We start from the raw sequence: 18,703 nt of genomic DNA, 5'->3' as shown, positions 1-18,703 counted from the left end.
AGACAGAGACTTTAGAAAATCCTGAGATATACTGTCCTTCCTCACCACCACTTTTCTTGATCAAGTTGCATTTTAGTAATTTGACTTTAACCCAGTCTCATTTGACAGTGCACAGGTATATTGGCATGTGAGTCCTAACAAAAAGAGACAAAGAAGTTATTTACTGAGAGGATGGTGAAACACTGGCACAGGTTGCCCAGAAAGGTGGTGGAGACCTCATACCTGGAGACATTCCACATCAGGCTTGATGGGGCTCTGAGCAACCTGATCTAGTTAAAGAGGCCTCTGCTTACTGCAGGGGGGTTGGACTAGGTGACCTTTAAAGGTCCCTTCCAACCCAATACATTCCATGATTCTTTGAAATGCTAGCTATCATCGTTACACACACAACACAGCAGCCAGTACGTTCTTGTGATTTCTCTACAGGTATCCCAAAAGTACCATCCAACCCCACAGGAACTGGCCAAGCACGGACTATGCAAATACCATCTGTGTTCAGGACAGATGATACTTCAGTATGTTCCACAGTCAACTGAGTTAGAAATATCCCACCAGTAGGAGCTTGAAGGCAGTAAGAAATTGAGGAAGATGAGAGACGGTCCTGTATTTTCTCCTTTCTGCTTGAACATTTTCATGAGAAAAAGAATGTTTCTCACTCGGTGATCGAAGGACAGAGATAGTCTTCAGGAGGTCTACCAGCAATTCTCAACCCAGAATCATAATTCTTTTACTAAGGAAGAAAGGCTACCTCTCTGATTACTTTCCTTTGTTTAAGGCTTCTTCAACACTGGTATCATCACATCCTTACACTAGATATTAGGGGCTATGACAATGTCAACAAGATCCTATCCTTTCTTTAATGCTACGCTCAAGCTTGTGAGAGTGCATCCAGCCCAAATGTGAGGTTTTTAAAAATAATCTTAGGAGAGAGCAAGAAATCTTTGCTAATTGACTGAAGGGCCTTTAGAAAAAATTCACTGCTCCAGAGTATGTAAGCAAGTGAGAAAAAAAAACAAACCCCAACTTCACATATCTCCTCCTCTTCTCCCAGATGTTTGAGCCGTCTGTAACTCCATGTCATAATCAATACGAGCACTGAAATTGTCCCAACAATGCCCCACTGTCTTTACAAGTAATCTGTAAACTAAGATGGTCTTTTGAGAGCCATTCAAACAAGAAAGCAGGCTCGTAACGTATAGAGTTAAACTGTTGAGAACAAGGCATGTGAAGACCTGCATCTTTGAATCTCAGTGCTCAAAATATTCAATTTAACATGATCAAACACTCTACCGAAATTCTTATATTTAGAAGCTTTTCAACTCAAAGGCAAAAAATACAGAAAAACTATGGATAGCAGCAGCAATCAAACTATGATAATGAAATGCTTTCCCTCGCTTGATTACCTTGTCAAAGCCAGGTTTATCTAAAGCATAACCCTTTGATACTTGGAACCAGAACTACCGTCTTGTAGACAAGCTGGCATAGTTGGCACGCAGACTAAAAGATCAAGTATAAGCAGCCCTCTGTTATTGCCTACACAAAGGGAAAAATTGCACTGGATTGTGAAGAGTGCCAGGCTAGTGCAATTTTCTGAAGGTGTCATTCTCCAGAATTTGACTGTGATTTCATAAAAATAAGCTTGCAGCTCACATAACTGTGAAGACAACATTGAGAATGTGAACAAGTATAAAGCAACATGTTCCCAAATGAGAAAACAACCCCAGATCATATCTCTCAGAGTAAAAACAGGTCAGATCATTACAATGATTTTTGATTTGGAAGACTAATACAAATCTTCAACATTCAGTAAGCAAAGCATTGTGATAGTAGGACCGTCAGGAAAAAAAGTCCAGACTTAGAAATGTAATAGCCATGCTTAGTATTCGGCAAATTAAATAAGACTGGATCCAGATGATACCATTCGCTCTTGTCTCTGCTTTAACTTTCAGTCTGCATGCACAGCAGGTCTCTCAGGGCCAAGAGAGCTTAAGTCCAAGGCTTGGCAGTTTCTCAGTTTGCTCAAAGCAAGGTGGAAGTTTACTATTTGTGAAATGTATTATTCATTATGCCTACCGCTAACATTTAACAATTAAATACAAAGATTCTTAACAAAATGCCAGTTGTTCAATGTTTAAACAAAGCAAAATCTGCACCCTCCTGATTGATGGAAATAAATGAAAATTAGAATTTCCAACATGGAATTCTGATTCCTCTAACACTAAAATGTCTTGCTTTTTAAAGTAAAATCACAACTGACCTGGGTCACAGGTCCCTCCTCAAGTTAGGCAGCAGCAAAACTCTTACCTAGAGCTGATCTGTCGTAGTTTCTTAGTTCAGTGCAGCCTTCTTTGATGGCAGCTTCACTGACAGGTTTGTTCCTAATTTTCACATCCTCTCTACCCTTCCTTTTTAAGTCCATGTGCTCACTTCCTCCTCTCCCTCAAAGAAAAATGCTAAGAGAAAAAGCATCAGGTCTGCAGCTTTCTGAATTAATTTTGGGGTACTGCATTTAAATGCCTTCTAAGTAGAATGAATATGTATGGTATATTTTAATTTGCCTTCTTACTGGATAAATTTATCTCTTCCTGACTATCACATCTCCTTTCTCTAGAAAAAAAAAAATACATAAAGGAGATCACTGATATTACAGAAAGCAGAGCTCACTTGAAATACATTAACAAGTTCTTTCCGTTTTCATCTGCCAACCATTTGCACAGATTTTTGAAATGGAACTTCTCAGGTGTGTAGGGTTAGGAGGGTCTGCAAGTGACCGTGTGACCCCAGCATGTATGATTTATATACACATATAAAAAAATAACAGATCTCTTAGTAAAAATGTGTCACCAGACCAAAATCCATCAGCTAAAAATCTGTTACTTTTCATTCTTTTCAGAGTATCACCGACATTTTTAGAATGCCATAAGAAGTGAGTTTTAACTCATTACAGTAATTATACATCAAAGGATCAAGGTTTTGTACTTGGCAGACAAGTATCAACTTTACACCAGTGCTCAGAATCTGTACTCATATTCACTCAAGAAAAATGTTCCCCGTGCGACAACCTTTCCTCGAGTTTATTTTTAGCAGATTATTATATTTTATGTTTTGGCATATGCAGAAGATGACACAAATTGGTTCCTAACGTGCACTCAAAGAAGAAGTTATTATCTGTTGTGGCAAGGTCTACTTTAACACTAGTGCTAATGGAGCAAGTTAAAATGTTCTTTAAGGAATTGTTATGATATGTTTTATCAGTACTCCTGCCACAGATGGACACTATCATCTTCCTCATTAATGCTGCTGCTGTCTTGAACGCTATGGAGCACACCTTGGTACCGTGCATGTGGGCACACACTGCCACTGCTTACAGAGGAGAAGGAATTCTGCAAAGCACATGGCAACATGCATCAGTCCACACGCTAAAAATCCTCAGGAAAAACGTTGCTGCACGTGTACAGCAAACCGAGTTCCAAATCAAATTCTCAGGTCTCATTTTTGCTCTCCCAACGCCAATGCTGCCTTCTCGCCATAAGGTAAAACGAATGTTCATTAAGAGGTATGTTTTAAACGTGAGCCTTTTCAGAGACACCGGAGCATAAACCGTCATTCTGATCTCCACACGCTGCCTTTCATCCCCGTTTTTTCTTTTTTTAAACAACCGTAGTACTTCGCCCAACTACCGTTCCTTAAATAACCGGAGGGACAAACAGCGGTGCCTTGAAGCCGAGATCTCGCTCGACAAGTTTTAGACCGGGGCACATCACAGCCAAGTTCAGGGACCCACGGAGACGGAGGTTTGCCATGCGAATACTGACACAGCCCCCCGCGAGCAGCAGCTGCAGGCTCTGTGCGCGGTGCCACCGCTCTCCCGGGCGCAGCACGCCAGGTGGATGCCCACTTTCCCCCCACCCTCGAGATCCAGCACCGCTCAGGAACGCAGAGAGGGAGCGCACCCGGGCTGGCAGGGCTGCCCGGGGCGCCTTCTTCCCCCTAATCACACCGGCCCCGTGAAAACTCACCAGCCGAGAGCATCGGCTCCGTCAGGCAGCTGCAACTCCGGCCGCCCCGCTGCCCACCGCTGCCCCGCCGACCCCCGCCCGCCCCGGGAGCGCGGCGCCCCGCAGCGCCGCCGGGAGGGAGCAGCCGCCGCCTCCCGCCCCGGTGCCGGCGAAGGGGGCACCGGCGATGCTGACATAATCCTGCGAAAGCGGCAACCGCAGGCGCCGCTGGCTCCCGCCCGCCCCCCGGGGTCCGCTGCCGGAGCTTCCCATTCCCCGGGGAGGGGGCCCGCGCCGTATTCCCGTCCCCCCGTTCCCCGCTCCGGGGCCGCACGGCGGGGCGGGGGCGGCGCCCGGTGGCCCCGTGCCCGGCCCTCCGTGCGCGCCCAGGGCTCGCCCAGCCCTCCCCTGCCCCCCGGTCTCACCTCGGAGCGGCGGCGGCGGGATGAGCTGCCGAGCCCGGCGGGGGCGGGGAGGGAGGGAAGGAGGGGAGAGGGGGGGCCCCCGACGTCTGCTCCGCACAGCCGCTACCCCTCCGCGCTCAGCATCTTCCCCGCGCCCCGCGGTGAGTCAGGCAGGGCGAGTGCCGCGGCGCCGCGCACACCGGAGCCCCCGCCGCCCTCCCCGTCCAGCAGCCGCCGCCGCGCGCGCCCCCGCTCCCCCTCTCCCCGGCTCTCCGCGGGGGCGCGCCCGCGCGCGCGCTCCGGGCCGTGCTGCCCGGAGGGGCAGGAAGCGGGGGGGGGCGGGGGGGGGCGGGTGTGGAGGAGGCGGGGATGCGCGGGCCGCGCGCGCGCGCGCTCACCGCGGCTCGGTGCGGTCCCGGCGCCGCGCGGGCTGCGGCGGGAGGAGAAGGTGCCGCGGCGCCTCCCCCGGCCCCCGCCGTTACTATGGATATACGGGCCCGGCCTCTCCTCCGCGCCCACCCGCGCACACGGCGCTGCCGGAGGGGCGCGGCGGCCCCGGGCGCGGCGGGGGCCGCGGTGCGCGGCGGCCGTAGGGCCGGGGGAGCCGCCAGCGACACCCGGTCCCCGCCGCCGCTGCCGAACCGCAGCAGAGCCGCTTTTAATTTTTTTTTTTCCTTTTTTTTTTTTTTTTAACACTAATGTCTAAATAAATCTTAGCAGAGCTCGGATTCCTGCTGTAAAACGAGCAAATAAGCATCCCACAGGATTGTTGACTCCAGTAACTGCATCCCATTAAGCGGCACCCGCGCTGTCTAGTAAGGGAAATAAAATACAAAAGATAACGCCCCTGTAATTTTACTTGACAAAATGTCAGAGGACAGAGTTGCACTTTCAGTCCCCCACGGTGGCTCTTATCTCCTGACTCCGCGTCCCCGAGGAAGTTACAGGCTAGGTGGCAGAGCCCATCATCTGACAAGCTCAGCCAGAGGAGGCTGGAAGGAACATTCTACCAAGGGAAAAAAGGGGGCTCAGTTACGGCAGGTAAAGTGATCAGGTGTATACGGTTTCCAAGGCAGGCTGCTTTTCTCTGGCCTGCTCCCAGCAGACCTATCCAAGAAGCCAGCGGGTGAGGTGTCCCAGGCCCTCATCCTGCCTTTGGACCTACTAAGCCTCAAGGAGAACTGCCTTTTCTGTCCTCAGCTGAATAGACAATTAAAAAAAAAAAAAAAAAAAAAAGTGAAACAAAAAATCAAGAGTGTCACTCTCTGGGCACCCTTTTACACAGGCAATTTACAGTGCTGAAATCCACTGTGATTTTCAGCTTCCACAAGAAGAGGAACATGGACAAATGATGTAGAAGCTGCAGACCCCGTACACCAGCAAGGCAAACTTTTCAAGCACACACAGAAGTCCATGGTCTATATTTCCCAGAGAGCTCAGACTGACTAAATGTTTGGCATGTCCAACTGCAGGTGCCTCTCTAGAACTTCAAGCATACGTAGCTTTGAGCATCAAAAAAAAAAATCCCATTTGAGCCTCATTTGAGTCTTATGTCTCTCAGAACTTTAGCTAGGTCTTAAACTAGTGCTAAGCTCCATTTTTCAAAACCAAATCTTTCAAGCAGTAACTGATAGTATTCATAAATGGTTTTCTTGGTTGCAAACAGGGTTGATAACACTTTTTGAATGCACTAGTACGTGTGTGAGGAAAGGCACTGGAGTAAGTTTTTCTATGAATCACTAAGATGAACTGCTGATTTATTAGGAGTTGAAAGCAGTAATGCCTAAAGTAGTAATACAAGTTCCTATGGATACAGTTTTCTGTATCATGACTGATTTTAGTTAATTAGTCCTGCCAAATTAATGTCAGGGAACCCTAAGCCTTAATTCAAAAGCACATCTTGGGATACAGTTTGAAAAGTTGTTTTGTTTTGGATTGAATACTTTCTGCTTCTTCCCACAGCTCCAGTTTTTCAATAAATCTTACAGATTCAGTCTGGTGTTTATATAGATTTGATGTAGCCCATATGGAAAAGGACTGAACAGAAAACAAGAGTTTAGTTTCATCCTGAATCAGGAGACAAATATTTTGCAATGTTTTCTGGATATAATAAAAAAAAAATTAGACTGTAAATATGAAAATGACCATTGCAAAACATTTATTTTTCATCTTTTCAAAACATGCTCATGCTGTATAAAATACTACAGCTAAGTTGTTAGCTTTGTTCTGACATGAACAGGTCTTTTCAGAGTAGATGTTTTGGCACTATTTCCTTAAAAGGTCTAATGATGGTTATAGATTTGTCTAAAATTGCCAGTACCTTGGATCTCCACGTCCTTTCAGCTAACAAGACTGTCTGCATAGTTCCAACTCACTTTTTCCTGGATTTTGTGATCTACATTTGTAAATTGAAATCATGTTTAGTATAGGGGGGATGTGATGCATTAACAGCTTTCTGAGTTAGGAGGATACTTTAATGGAATTGCTAAGCCAGAGGAAGAACAAGTTAAGGATGTCAGTGTGAGCCCGATGTGATGATGGCAGAGTGTGGCAGAAATGCCAGCTGTTTTCCATACCTGCCATAAACTTCATTACTTGCATTGATTGTAACATATTGCAGATTATAGCAGCTGTGCATGAAGGAAGCAAGTGTGTAACAACTATCAAGTCCTTGGAAAGGATGAAGGTTTGTAGTAAGATGGTGAACGAAAGGGCATTTTTAGAAATTTAGAAGCTTGATGAGGAGGCAAACATGAACCAAGATTGTTGTACTATTCTGACTGGGAAGATCTGCATGATTTCAGCATGAGGCATACCTCCCTTTTAGTCCCTCTCACTTCCATCTTACCTGGATGCCTTTTCAGCCAGCACCTCTTTCTGTAGGATCTGAGCACCTGTAGCTTGAGTAGGTGTCAGGGCTGTGTCAGCGGGGAGTGAGACACACCTGTACCTGCCTGCTGTCATCAGCTGAGACAGTTGTATCTGATGCTCTTACCCTGCCCTTGGAATTCAAGAGAAGGCTGGCTACCCTGCATCCTGACAGGACCAGATAAGTAACAATAAAAATAAATGAAGTACTGGACCATTCACTTCTGTCATAGCAGTAACATGTAATAGGACATTTCAGAGTTTGTTCTGTCAGAGACATCTGTTACTATAAAGAGAAGAATTTTGCCTCCCTCATGGCCATGAACCAGCCATTTCATCAGTTAACTTTCTTGGGGACGCTACAGGTTGGGCAGGGTTGGGCTGTGAGAAGTGGTGACTGTTGACAGGCTGCCGTCGAGGTTTGAGGGCTGTGTGGACCACAGTGTCTTTCAACAAGTGTGTGAAATGTCAGATGAACAATTTATGTTAGTAATGGGGATCTAGCTAGAAGGGACAGGAATCCATGTAATGAATTTCAGCAAATATTTTTCAAAGCTCCAAAATTTTAGATATGTATGTTAAGGCCAAACTCTGTCAGTGATGACAGGGGTGGATCTGATCTAGGATACTTTCTTTAAAATATCCCTGTATTTTCCCTTGAACAGATCAGCAAAGTACACTGATATGCTAATCACAGTGATTAGTCCAACACTTCATTCATGCAGTCTCTGTAGATAGGGAGCTGCTCTGGTGGCCATGATGCTTCTGGAAAGGAACTGGGCAGCTTGCTTCCTCTTCTACAGCAATGGGACAATCCTGTCAAATTGTTTGTTTTTCTTGTTAATGGCTTCAGAATTTTTTGGGTGCCACTGTACTTTCCTGAAAGTTTCATCCCTTGAGGCTGATTCATGGGCCTGGTTCTCTTAGTTGTTGTGATGCAAGAGGGGAACTCATAGGTCCTATAAGTTGGAGAACAGTAGACACCATGTGATTCTCCTAACCTGACTGTGGCTTCAGCTAATCAGCAGTGACTCAAGTAGAGTGTGTTCAGTGTCTTCCGATGAGTAGGGCTAGTTGTCAGCGAGCCTCATGGGAGAAGACTACCAATTATCATATTTGAATAAAAAACTATCTGACCAGTAGTGTAGTATGCTGAGGAAGTCTCAATTCCCAGCTAGAACTAGATCTGGTTTCCTATGTGTTTATCTATGTGTACCTTTAAATCAGGTACTTAGGGGCATTTCTCCTTATTGTGGAATCCATGTGTAAGCAGGAACATCCATGTTCACAGACTTTAGACCTGAGTCACCACCATGTGAAAGTAACAGAAATGTCTTATACAAATGAGATTTCAGAAATAAGGGTTAGATTATTTCTGGAAAAGGATAATCTTAATCTATAACAAAAAAGACCATTTAAGAGAAAGAAATCAGTTATCACATCCATAAAGTAAATTACATCCCAGATTTCCCAGGCATAAACCACAGGTAAGTATAACCACACTTCCCTTTGGTGAACAAATCAAAATAGACTTAGATTTTTAACAAAATGGCACATACATTTGTCCTACTGACAAACATCGTTACACGTATTTTTAGGGAAAATAAAATGTGTTAGAACAGAGGGAAGAAATTTGTTTTCTACTTTCAGTTAACTGTTAATAAACATTTAGTTAGGTACCTACTGGGAAATTTTAGTCACAGAAAATTATTGTCTAGCAATATATTTTTTTTCTGAAAATAAGTTGAAGCTACTTCTTTTTAGTAAAATTTAAAAATATTATATCCCGTTCGTTTAAATAATTGTTTGAAAGTTTGTGCTATTTTTTTTCTTTCAACAGATCTGACAAGTTTTGCATTATAATAACTTCAGTCTTTTGTTAGAAATAAGTATTTTCTAATTGGAACTGCTTTGCTGATATCTGTAATTTTACTGGTTGATACTCAATCAACGAATCTAGAAAGTCAGAACAAGATAAAATTAATTCTTGCTTGCAAGTAGAGAAAAAATAGAATAAAAAGTAGATAAAAGGCAAGATAGTGATTTAAAATATTTAACAGGACTACTTTTACAATCCTTTATTAAAGCTATATACATTGATTTTGACTTTCCTGAATAGGGGCTGAGCACACTGACTCCCTACCGTAATTTGCTGTAAGTACACATAAACGTGATAATATTCAGATCCTGAGGTAAAACAATTGCTTAGGTATGTTTACTGAGCAAGCAAATCATATTGTAAATTCAACAGATAAACAAAAAATGTATTAGAAATATTATTATTAAATTATTACTAGAAATATTATTGTAAATTACTATTGTACTTGCCAAAATGAGATGCCAAAAGACCCTATAGCTGGATACAGGTGAGAAAGGAAGCAGGGGAGAGGGAGAGCTGCAAAGAGTCACATAAGTCTGTTATTGGAATTACATGCTTCGCATGGTCCTTAAAGAAAGTTAAGCATACAATGAAGACTAGGCACCTGGTAAAATGTATGTACATAATTTTCATTATATATAACTTGACAGAGACTGTAACACATCCCGCAGTGCTATAACAAATCAGTACAAAGAGAATAAATACATTAAGTGGAGGTAGATGAAGAAGCTGTGTTGGCTTGGGAAAGAAGCAGGGACTTGAGTTTTAAGTGGGGAAGAGAAAGGAAGATGTCATCTTTTGAACACAGAAGACTAACAGAATGCTGTTTTAAGCATGGAAGTCTCATGGGGAATTTACTGCCAGTCCTGCAAGCTGGCTTTATTTTTCAGCTCTGGGTCAGCACTCAGAGGATGGGATCCTGCTGTATAGGACAAACACTTCTGATAGTTTAAATATGCTAGAGGAAAAAAGTTAAGAACTGGAAAGAAATCTAGATATTATATTAAAATCAGAGTTGTCTCAATTTCTTTTAATTTGGAAAGAAGTCCAAGAAGCTGATAAATTTGGGCTACAGAATCTCTTTGGAAACAGCAAGTCCAGATAAAATTGTGTGGACATGCAGTTACGGTGGGAGCTGTAGCCAAAGAGATAACGGGGGCTCTAATCTGAAACTGTTGGAGTCTCTGCAGGGGCTGGTTCTGTGGTGTGCTGGGGTTTGGGAAGAAATTCTCACTGGCAAACACAGATTATGCTTTATATTTCCAGGATAATCTCTTTGGTCTATAAAAAAAAAAAATTAAAAAAAAATTAAACATCAATCAAAGAAGAATTTTAATATCTGAAAGTCACCTGAATGTAAATAGAGGTCTGGTTCATACAGGCTCACACAATATTAACTGGTACCTGAGTGCCAAAGGAATGGAGTAACTACAAACCATCTTCACCTGACTTTGAATAAATTACTGGTGGGGGTTACAAAACATGGAATATTTTTAAAGAGAGTTTATCTGAGAGTAGAAAACAGCCCAAAGGAGTTCCTGAGATAGTACAGATTTGAAATGTTTTGGTTTTGTTCATTCCACTTAAGCTACTCCAGGAGTGAAGAAGCATTACAATCCAAATTGATGCAAAAAAGGCACAAAAAGAGATTCTAAAATACCATAGATAATCTAGTTTGAAGCCTCTGTAATGTACCCATATGGAATATCCACATAAGTGTAAGGTATAATTTGGTTTCAAGTAGCTTAGTGATTCTTGAAATCTTTAAAGAAAATTTAGAAAAAGTACATCAATTTTATTCTTGTGAACACACTGGTTATTCTACCTTGACTAACTAGAAAAGAAAATAAAGAGATGAATGGATAGATATAATCCAATGTGTGATCAGAAAGCAAAGCAACAAAACAGAGGGGAAAATTGCTGTTAATCCTGACTAAGAAAAATATAAACTGGAATATTACCTCACAACTGTAGAACAGAGTATTTGCTTCCTAATAATTGGATAACTACATAGTGGCCCATGAAGTGAATATATGTGAACGTTAGTGTGGATGATTTTATTGGCAGAAGGGAAGCAATAACAACGTATTGAAATTTAGGAGTTAAGAGACACCTGACTCGGCTGGCTGGTAGTCTGTGAAAAAAAAGGAAACATGAAATAATAAAAGTTGTTATGTTCTATTATTTTTCCTGTAAATGTATTTAGAAAAACCAAACTTGTAAGTCACAGGGGGAGGAATGAATGGTTCATAGAGAGTTAGAGATAGAAGACTAATTGAGAAAAGTAATTTGAAGCTGGACAGTATAGGTAGTAAAAAATACCGTGAGATTATCAGCTTTGAAGAGAAAGGAACCTTCCCTTCACTCTAGAAATGCGTGTGTACGCATGCAGAGTGTCTATGAACACTAAATATATGGCTTCAAATGTGTTTTTAATGGTATTGTACGATGCATGTGCATCTTATGTTTTAAAAAATCAAAATACTGAATATCAATAATGGTGTCAAAGGCTATGCTGCAAATAATTATTGTAATGGTGACTGTAGTACAGTGGGACTATTCAAATATTTGATACAAATGGTCTGTTTCTGAGACTCTGTAAAATTTGTCATTATATTATTAACAGATTGATAGAGGTATTGTAAAGTAGAATAGAGAAGAGTAGAAAAAAGTCAGAAGAAAATAAAAAGATGCACAGTATCATTACTAGGTATCCGAATTTATTGATAGATACAGTTTCTTCATAATTAACATGCTATTAGAAATACTGAATTTTCATTTACAAAATCTGGTTGAGGCATTTTTTCCTGGAATGGTATGTTTTAAGTAAGTAAAACAAAATTAAATATTGAATTTGAATATTTTTTTAAGTAAAACAAACAAAAAAAACAAACAAAAAAATACTATATTTCCAAAACAGTGACTTTCTCACAGGGATCTAGAATTTAGATTTCTATGTTCTCCCAGAAGGGTAGATTCCCTCAAGATCTGTCTTTCACTACAGTGAGAGATTCCCTCTGTACCATGATGAATCAGAGGAGTCACTAGACTATGGACTATTATGAAATATGTCTGTGGAGACTAATCCCACATGAAAATGAACGTAGTAGGCTATTGAACTACAACTCTGCTATTTTGTTTTGACTTTGAATGCAAAACAAACTTCTGAGTATATCCAAATTAAATTTTTCAGAATATTTTCTCCATTACATATTCAGTGACTTCAGCTTCTTGCCATGAATCAGAGTTAAAAAAAATTAAAGTTACAGACTATTCACTGGATGATGAAATTGTTAGTTTTATCATTTTAAGAAAAAAATCTGTTCAAATTTTAGGAAGCTATCTAAGACAAAACATGCAATGTAAAAATTAAAACCCACCCTAATTATTCAGAAAATTCCTGTCTTTTAGGGCCAGAAGGGATTGCTACATAAGAAATGCAAAGCCAAGGTACAATGACCTTTAATTATCTCCCTGGGATCAAATACAAATTGATCCTATGTTAATAGTTCCCATTGCTGCAGAAGAGAGAAATGCATAATTTTCCTGTGTTAATATACTGGAATGTCATACTGTGAGACAGTTTATGGCAAAGGGGGTGTTCTAAGGAACCTGCCTCCCATCATGGGAACACTTGTATGCAAGAAGGGCGATAAAATGCACTCTCTTCCTGGGCTCATCAGAGCAGCATCAGCTCTTGCAGTTCTGTTGTTACACTTGACTGACACGAGTAAACTAGGGGAGAGAATTTCAGGACTCTCCTGGCTGCTGCCCCTCATAACATTGCTCTTAATTTCCCCTTTAAATTGGCCTCTTCCTCTTCCTTGTTTGTAGGGTTCCCTTTAGGCTCAGATGTTATTTTTCATTCACTGTGGAAAAGCACAGCCCAAATGCTGAGCAAGATGGCTCTGCACTACTCGGCAGTGATTAAAGATCAGAGAATTGTCCAGGGACACGGTATTTAAAAGGATGTTCTGTGGCCAAGGAAGCTGGGTAGGCTGTAGCTGAACGGAGATGTTAGGGAAACAAGATCTGTGTGGGATTACAGAGTTAGGCAAGTGCCATCCAGAGGAAAATGACATAACAGGAACTGTCTACAAATAATTAAAGGCATGTCATAAAGTAGGCCAGTTTCTGGATTAATCAAAGAAGACCGAGGAACTCATTTAACATGTAGAAAGGAAAATTTAGGTTACACATTAGGGAAGACTATATAATATCTGGAAAAGTAAGAGTACATAAACAAAACAGACTGCGCCACCACTAGTTTAAAGTGCAAAACTGTTCAAGAAAGTCTTTTACTTCTTGGGGTGATTTAGAGATAAATAAACCCTGTGGTTTATGAGAGAACGTATCAGGTTACCCCTAGAGGTCATCTCAAGCCCAAGCAACTCCGTAGGTACAATAACCTATGACTTTTGTTAAAAGGCAGCAAAAATATGAGACCGATTTACACCTTTGTATTGTATACAATTATACTGTATTTTGACCACCCCGTAGGGACTTTAGACAGCTACCACTAGGTATGCAAACCGTTTATTTTCATAAATTTTTTGCTTCAAATACTGTTACATTAAGTATAAACTTATAATATAAATAGAAATGGTGACTTCTGGGCATGAGTGAATGAAAAGCAGACTGAAAAGCCAGATTATGAGAGAGTACATTTGGTTTTGTAAATAACAACTTTTACAAGGCTGTACAAATTGAATAAAAATTGCTATAACATCAAATTGTGCATGACAGTAACTACTTAGTCCCCAGTCTTGTAATATGCTTTGCAGTGAAACAGTTATGCTGAAAAGCTCGGTTCCTGGCAGCTGGCATTGGATGCTGCATATTTTCATCCATTTAAAAAGATTTCTAAGAAATTACTTTCCCCATCTTCCATTTCATATTCTTTTATTTGGAGATGTTACCAAGTTCTTTCTCGTTTCTAATGAGCTTTTGTGGACAATGAGAATATGATTTTTTTCTTTTTAAATGCTGCCTGTTCCTCCCAAATATGTATTAGTCAGTGACAATTTTAGCAATCACATTTTTGTCAAGGAAGGATCTTGCAGATGCTTCAACTTATTATTTTTAAATAGCACTCATAATTACATATCCAAATTATTTCTTGAATTCAGCATAGTATTAACTACAAAGGCCAGAAGGGCCATTAGTTAACTGCTAATCAAATCTTAAGGTCTGATAGTTCTTATGAATGTGGTTCCAGCCTTACATCACACTCTATGACGGTAAGAATATAGAAAAGGTCTCAAAGACAAAAATCTCCCAGGAAAAGAAGATGTGACATAAATCTTTATCCGTTCCTTTGTGATGGGGTAAATAGGCATATTGGAGAGTGGAGTTTTCAGGAAATGGATTTGCCTGCCTGGAAGGAGACACAAGCGAGGGAGCCAGGCCTATTCAGATTTTTGTTATCAAAATCCTGCCAGATGATAAAGCACCCTCCCCACAGTTAGAAAGAAAATAGAGAGGATTTCAGCTTGCTGTATGGGCTTACCTTGGTTCACCTGCTTTATGCCAGTTTTCAACAGTACCAGTATCTGTATTAATGATGAAGAGTACATAAGAAACTGCAAGCTCCATGTGTAAGTGAAGAAAAATGTAACGCTTTGGTAATCCATCTTTCTGGACAGCTTAGTCTGAAAGATGTTTAGTCCAACACCCTGAAATCTACCCGGACCAATACAGCCTCACCTATGGCAGTTAACGGGGTTTGAGTCCTTTTTGTAAAAGATTTTCTGAGCCATTCTGTTGCTTTCATGTTGTTATTTTTTCATTAGAACATAGAAAGATTCACTGGTTACAATTTTCATCTTCACCCATGAATCTATAATAGCGATGGCAGGTGGTGATAATGAAACGAGTTTTCAGGGCATCAGAAAAGGTAGTCCTGGGATAAATAGCATTTTGAAGTCGCTTTCCAGTCTGGAGCATGAAATCAAGCTGCTTCTGCTTACCATCAATACAGGCAGTTTTGTTTTTGATAAATAAATATAGTGTGTATAACCTTTTGTAGCATTTAAATAATGGATATATCAACTGGTACTTACTCCAGTAAAGCACTGTGTCTTATCAGATAAAAGACATATTTTAGAGGCCAAATCACCAAAGCCAATTATAACATGAAATTGATTTGAAGAATATCTTTAATTCTGCTAAAATAACCTAACAAAAGACAATCTTAAATAAACACATTTAGCTCAGATAGAAAATTTAAATAGCATTTGTAATACTTTCAAATTGTAAATTAATTTTTTCTTTCTTTTTTCAAAATATCTTGCATTTTTGCTACATGCACACCACTACAGATCTCAGCAAATAAAGAATAATGGAATTTCAGAACAGAATAAAATTACTGTTTACCAATCTGGAGTGTAATATAAAGCCAGTGGGTCACGCCACTGGAGCAACCTACCACAACTGTAAGAATTTTGAAAAGCAGAACACTTTGCTTAAGTCTCAACCTAGGGAGGAACAGAGTCTTCCTGGATAAAAATAGAGGGGAAAATATGCTAATGGCTTGGTTAAGATGCTCAATCCATTTTTGGTAGACAATTAAGGTGAGAAAAACTTCTTCCTGCAAAACTACTTATTTTCTTTTAAGCTTTTCTTATAGAAGTTACTGCTCTCTTGAGATTTATGTAGAACTTAATTTAGCTTTACTATTTTTATATGCCATTTTCTAGAAAGACAAACTGTTGCATTATCTGTAATTATTTTTTTGTTATCCATTGTTACATAATCAACAGTGGCTAATTCAACATCTCTACATTTTCCCTCCCTTACAGTAGCAGCAGCTGGAACAGTGATTAATTGAATTAATTAACATATCTGTTATGGGGTGAAAATCTATGTTTCTGACACCAGTATGCTCTGACCTAACTATAATAGGTCTGAGTTTCCAGAATTACAGTTCTCATATGAAAAAGCAACTTTTGCTGATATTTTAAAAATAAAAAATAAAGTATATTTCCTCATGAGGAAAGGCTAAGAGACGGGGGGCTTTCCAGTCTAGAGAGGAGAAGACTGAGGAGGATCTAATTCATGTCTGTAAATACATGAGGGCTGGGCATTAAGAAGGCAGGGACAAGCTCTTTTCACTTGTGCCCTGTGATAGGACGAGGGGCAATGGATTCAAACTCGAGCACAGGATGTTCCACCTTAACATGACGAAGAACTTCTTTACTGTGAGGGTTACAGAGCACTGGAACAGGCTCCCCAAAAAGGTTGTGGAGTCTCCTTCCCTGGAGACTTTCAAGACCTGTCTGGATGCCTTTCTGAGTGATCTGCCCTAGTTTTGGTCCTGCTCTGGCAGGGGGGTTGGACTCGATGATCTTTGGAGGTTCCTTCCAACATCTAACATTCTGTGATTCGGTGATTACCACTTTTAGCAGAATGGAAGCCCGGTGATCTTTCAGCCTTGAGAAACTTATTTGCTGCTCCACATTTGTAATATTCTGGGATAAAAATTAAGTTCCTTTTCCACCTCCCCCTGTATTCTTTATGTGCATTACAGTACCGTATAATGGCAGACTTCACGTATGTCTCCAGCCAAGGCTATTGCCAAATATGCAAAAAAAACCCAAACTCAAACCAGTAATCAAAGTAGCCTTGTGGATTTCAGTGACACTACATGCATATTTACAGTCACAAACCTATCTAAAGTAATGGATAAAAAAGAAATAAAGGTTGACAGCATCAGGATGAGTCTGCCTTAAAAATACGTGGCTGGCAAAGGATACTTTAAATTAGTTCTTAAGCAATGATAGCAGCAGCAAAGGCTAACAACATTGCCTAACTAAGATCTGAGCAAAGATTTGCCAAGAGCGAGAAGTCCAGGCTGGGGCTGAAGTGGTCTTCATGAACCAGAAGACTGCCTTTCCAGGAAGAAAATAATCTACTGAGAGAAACTGTATGATTCATATTAACTGAAATACTTCGGTTTAAAAGGTTTGGGTAAAATAAGGCAATAAATAAATAAATAAATAAATAAATAAAATTACGGTTCTTATTCTTCAGGCAAGAATGCTGAGGAAAAAAATGCTTGAGTTCAGCTAACTAATTGCTATTACAGTTCTCCAGTGAAGGCCAGTTTTTAGATAAGAAAGGAAGAAAGTCTTCCACCAAGAAGGAACTTGCAGTAAGAGAAGTTTCCCTGGAAAAGAAGTTCCTGATCTTGATGGAAAGGATTGGTAAGATAATTTAAATACTACTGTAAGACATTTTGGGTGAGTTAAATGACAAGGAATTCCCTAGCACATCTAAATGAGGGTTGACTGAGCATCGTTCTTACAGTCCAGTCAGCTGTTTAACACTTTTGCCTGTCTGTGCTGAAAATGTCACTTGGCTTGTAAATATCTGAACATAGTTGATTCTGGAAATGGTGATTCAATCTGAGGCCACAGTTGCATATTTCTTAGGTCTGTGAAGCATATATTTAATAACACAAAAATCCCACAAAACCCATGAGTGTCAAAGTAGTTAGAAAACAGCTACTGCCAGCATGATACACAACCAACTTTTTCAATATCCTTGTCTCAGCTCTTACGGGATGTTTTCTTCTGCATACTGGAGAAAAGAGTGCTAAGACTGTCCAAGTGGACAGTCTGCATACTGCTGCATCATAAGCAAGGAGATGTCACAGTCTGGAACAAAAACTTTTATATTATCTTTTTATATTACATTTCTCCCCCTTGTGTCCCTTCCCTTACAGAGCAGCCATCCTTTGCCTTGCTGATGGGCCTCTAAAATGTCTGGAAATCCAGAGGCACTCAAAACTGACTGTACAGGATGAAAATGTTGAAACACTTTATATTTTTAAAGATTATTGTGGGTTACAGTCTGCTGGAATAGTAGTTAAACATCTTTTAAATTTATCATTTGAACAGTGTAGTTGTCGGATCTTAATAATTGCAGTCTTCTTTATTGTGATGGATGTCCTGTCAGGAAAACCCATATCAGTGCATAAAATGCTTCTGGTGGTTTAATGAATGGTGCTCTTCCTTGTGAGTGAGTAACAAATTAGGATACAAACCACAGGCTGTATTATATAAACATTATACCTAATTACTTGCAGTTGTAAGGGGAAAAGTATTTTTTAAATGTTTCCCAGAGAATAGTTAAATTTTGCTGACTGACTCTTATTTTGGAAAATTTGCTTTGCTTTATTCAATAAATTGCCTACATTGTGTCATTCTCATACTTTTTTCATTTGATGCAGCACTAACTCTGATAATTATCAGTTTGTTCATTACTTCCCTTCTTTTTCAGCCTATTCTTATCATTTATGTTCTGCATCTTGCTTTCTCTGATCTGCACTTGAAACTGTTTTTTTAAAAATCTATTTTAATTTAAAATAAATAATTTTGCAGGAATGTTAAAATACGTATGAAGTGAATATATTCCAAATAATTGAATGAAACACCTGATCTTAAATACAAGTCAAAATTTATGAAAGTTCCTAATGAGGTATCAAGGAGTTTGGTGAAAATGCACAAATATTTTACCGCCTCTACTAATTTATTGGAGTTTTAATGACTATA

The 18,703-nt window shown here is 40.3% G+C and overlaps 1 protein-coding gene across 13 annotated transcripts in view; it reads right to left on the bottom strand.

Moving 5' to 3' along the window:
- The window catches only part of ANKS1B (ankyrin repeat and sterile alpha motif domain containing 1B), a 432,033-nt gene that overhangs the window by 85,528 nt on the left and 327,802 nt on the right, over positions 1–18,703 (bottom strand). The window contains exon 1 of one of the 13 annotated variants that reach the window (XM_051612959.1): positions 4,801–4,823. The exons of 10 other annotated variants lie outside the window; for them this stretch is intronic. The gene's annotated coding sequence lies outside the window, so the exon portion shown is untranslated. Of the gene's footprint in view, positions 1–4,019; positions 4,027–4,423; positions 4,453–4,800; positions 4,824–18,703 lie in introns of those variants that run through there. 2 more of the 13 variants (XM_051612958.1, XM_051612960.1) reach the window with 2 other exon arrangements.

Source organism: Apus apus, chromosome 1, assembly GCF_020740795.1.
Source record: "Apus apus isolate bApuApu2 chromosome 1, bApuApu2.pri.cur, whole genome shotgun sequence".
NCBI classification, from domain to species: Eukaryota; Metazoa; Chordata; class Aves; order Apodiformes; family Apodidae; genus Apus; species Apus apus.
Note: the sequence above shows the minus strand (reverse complement) of the source record. Positions and strands in the feature narration are given on the sequence as shown.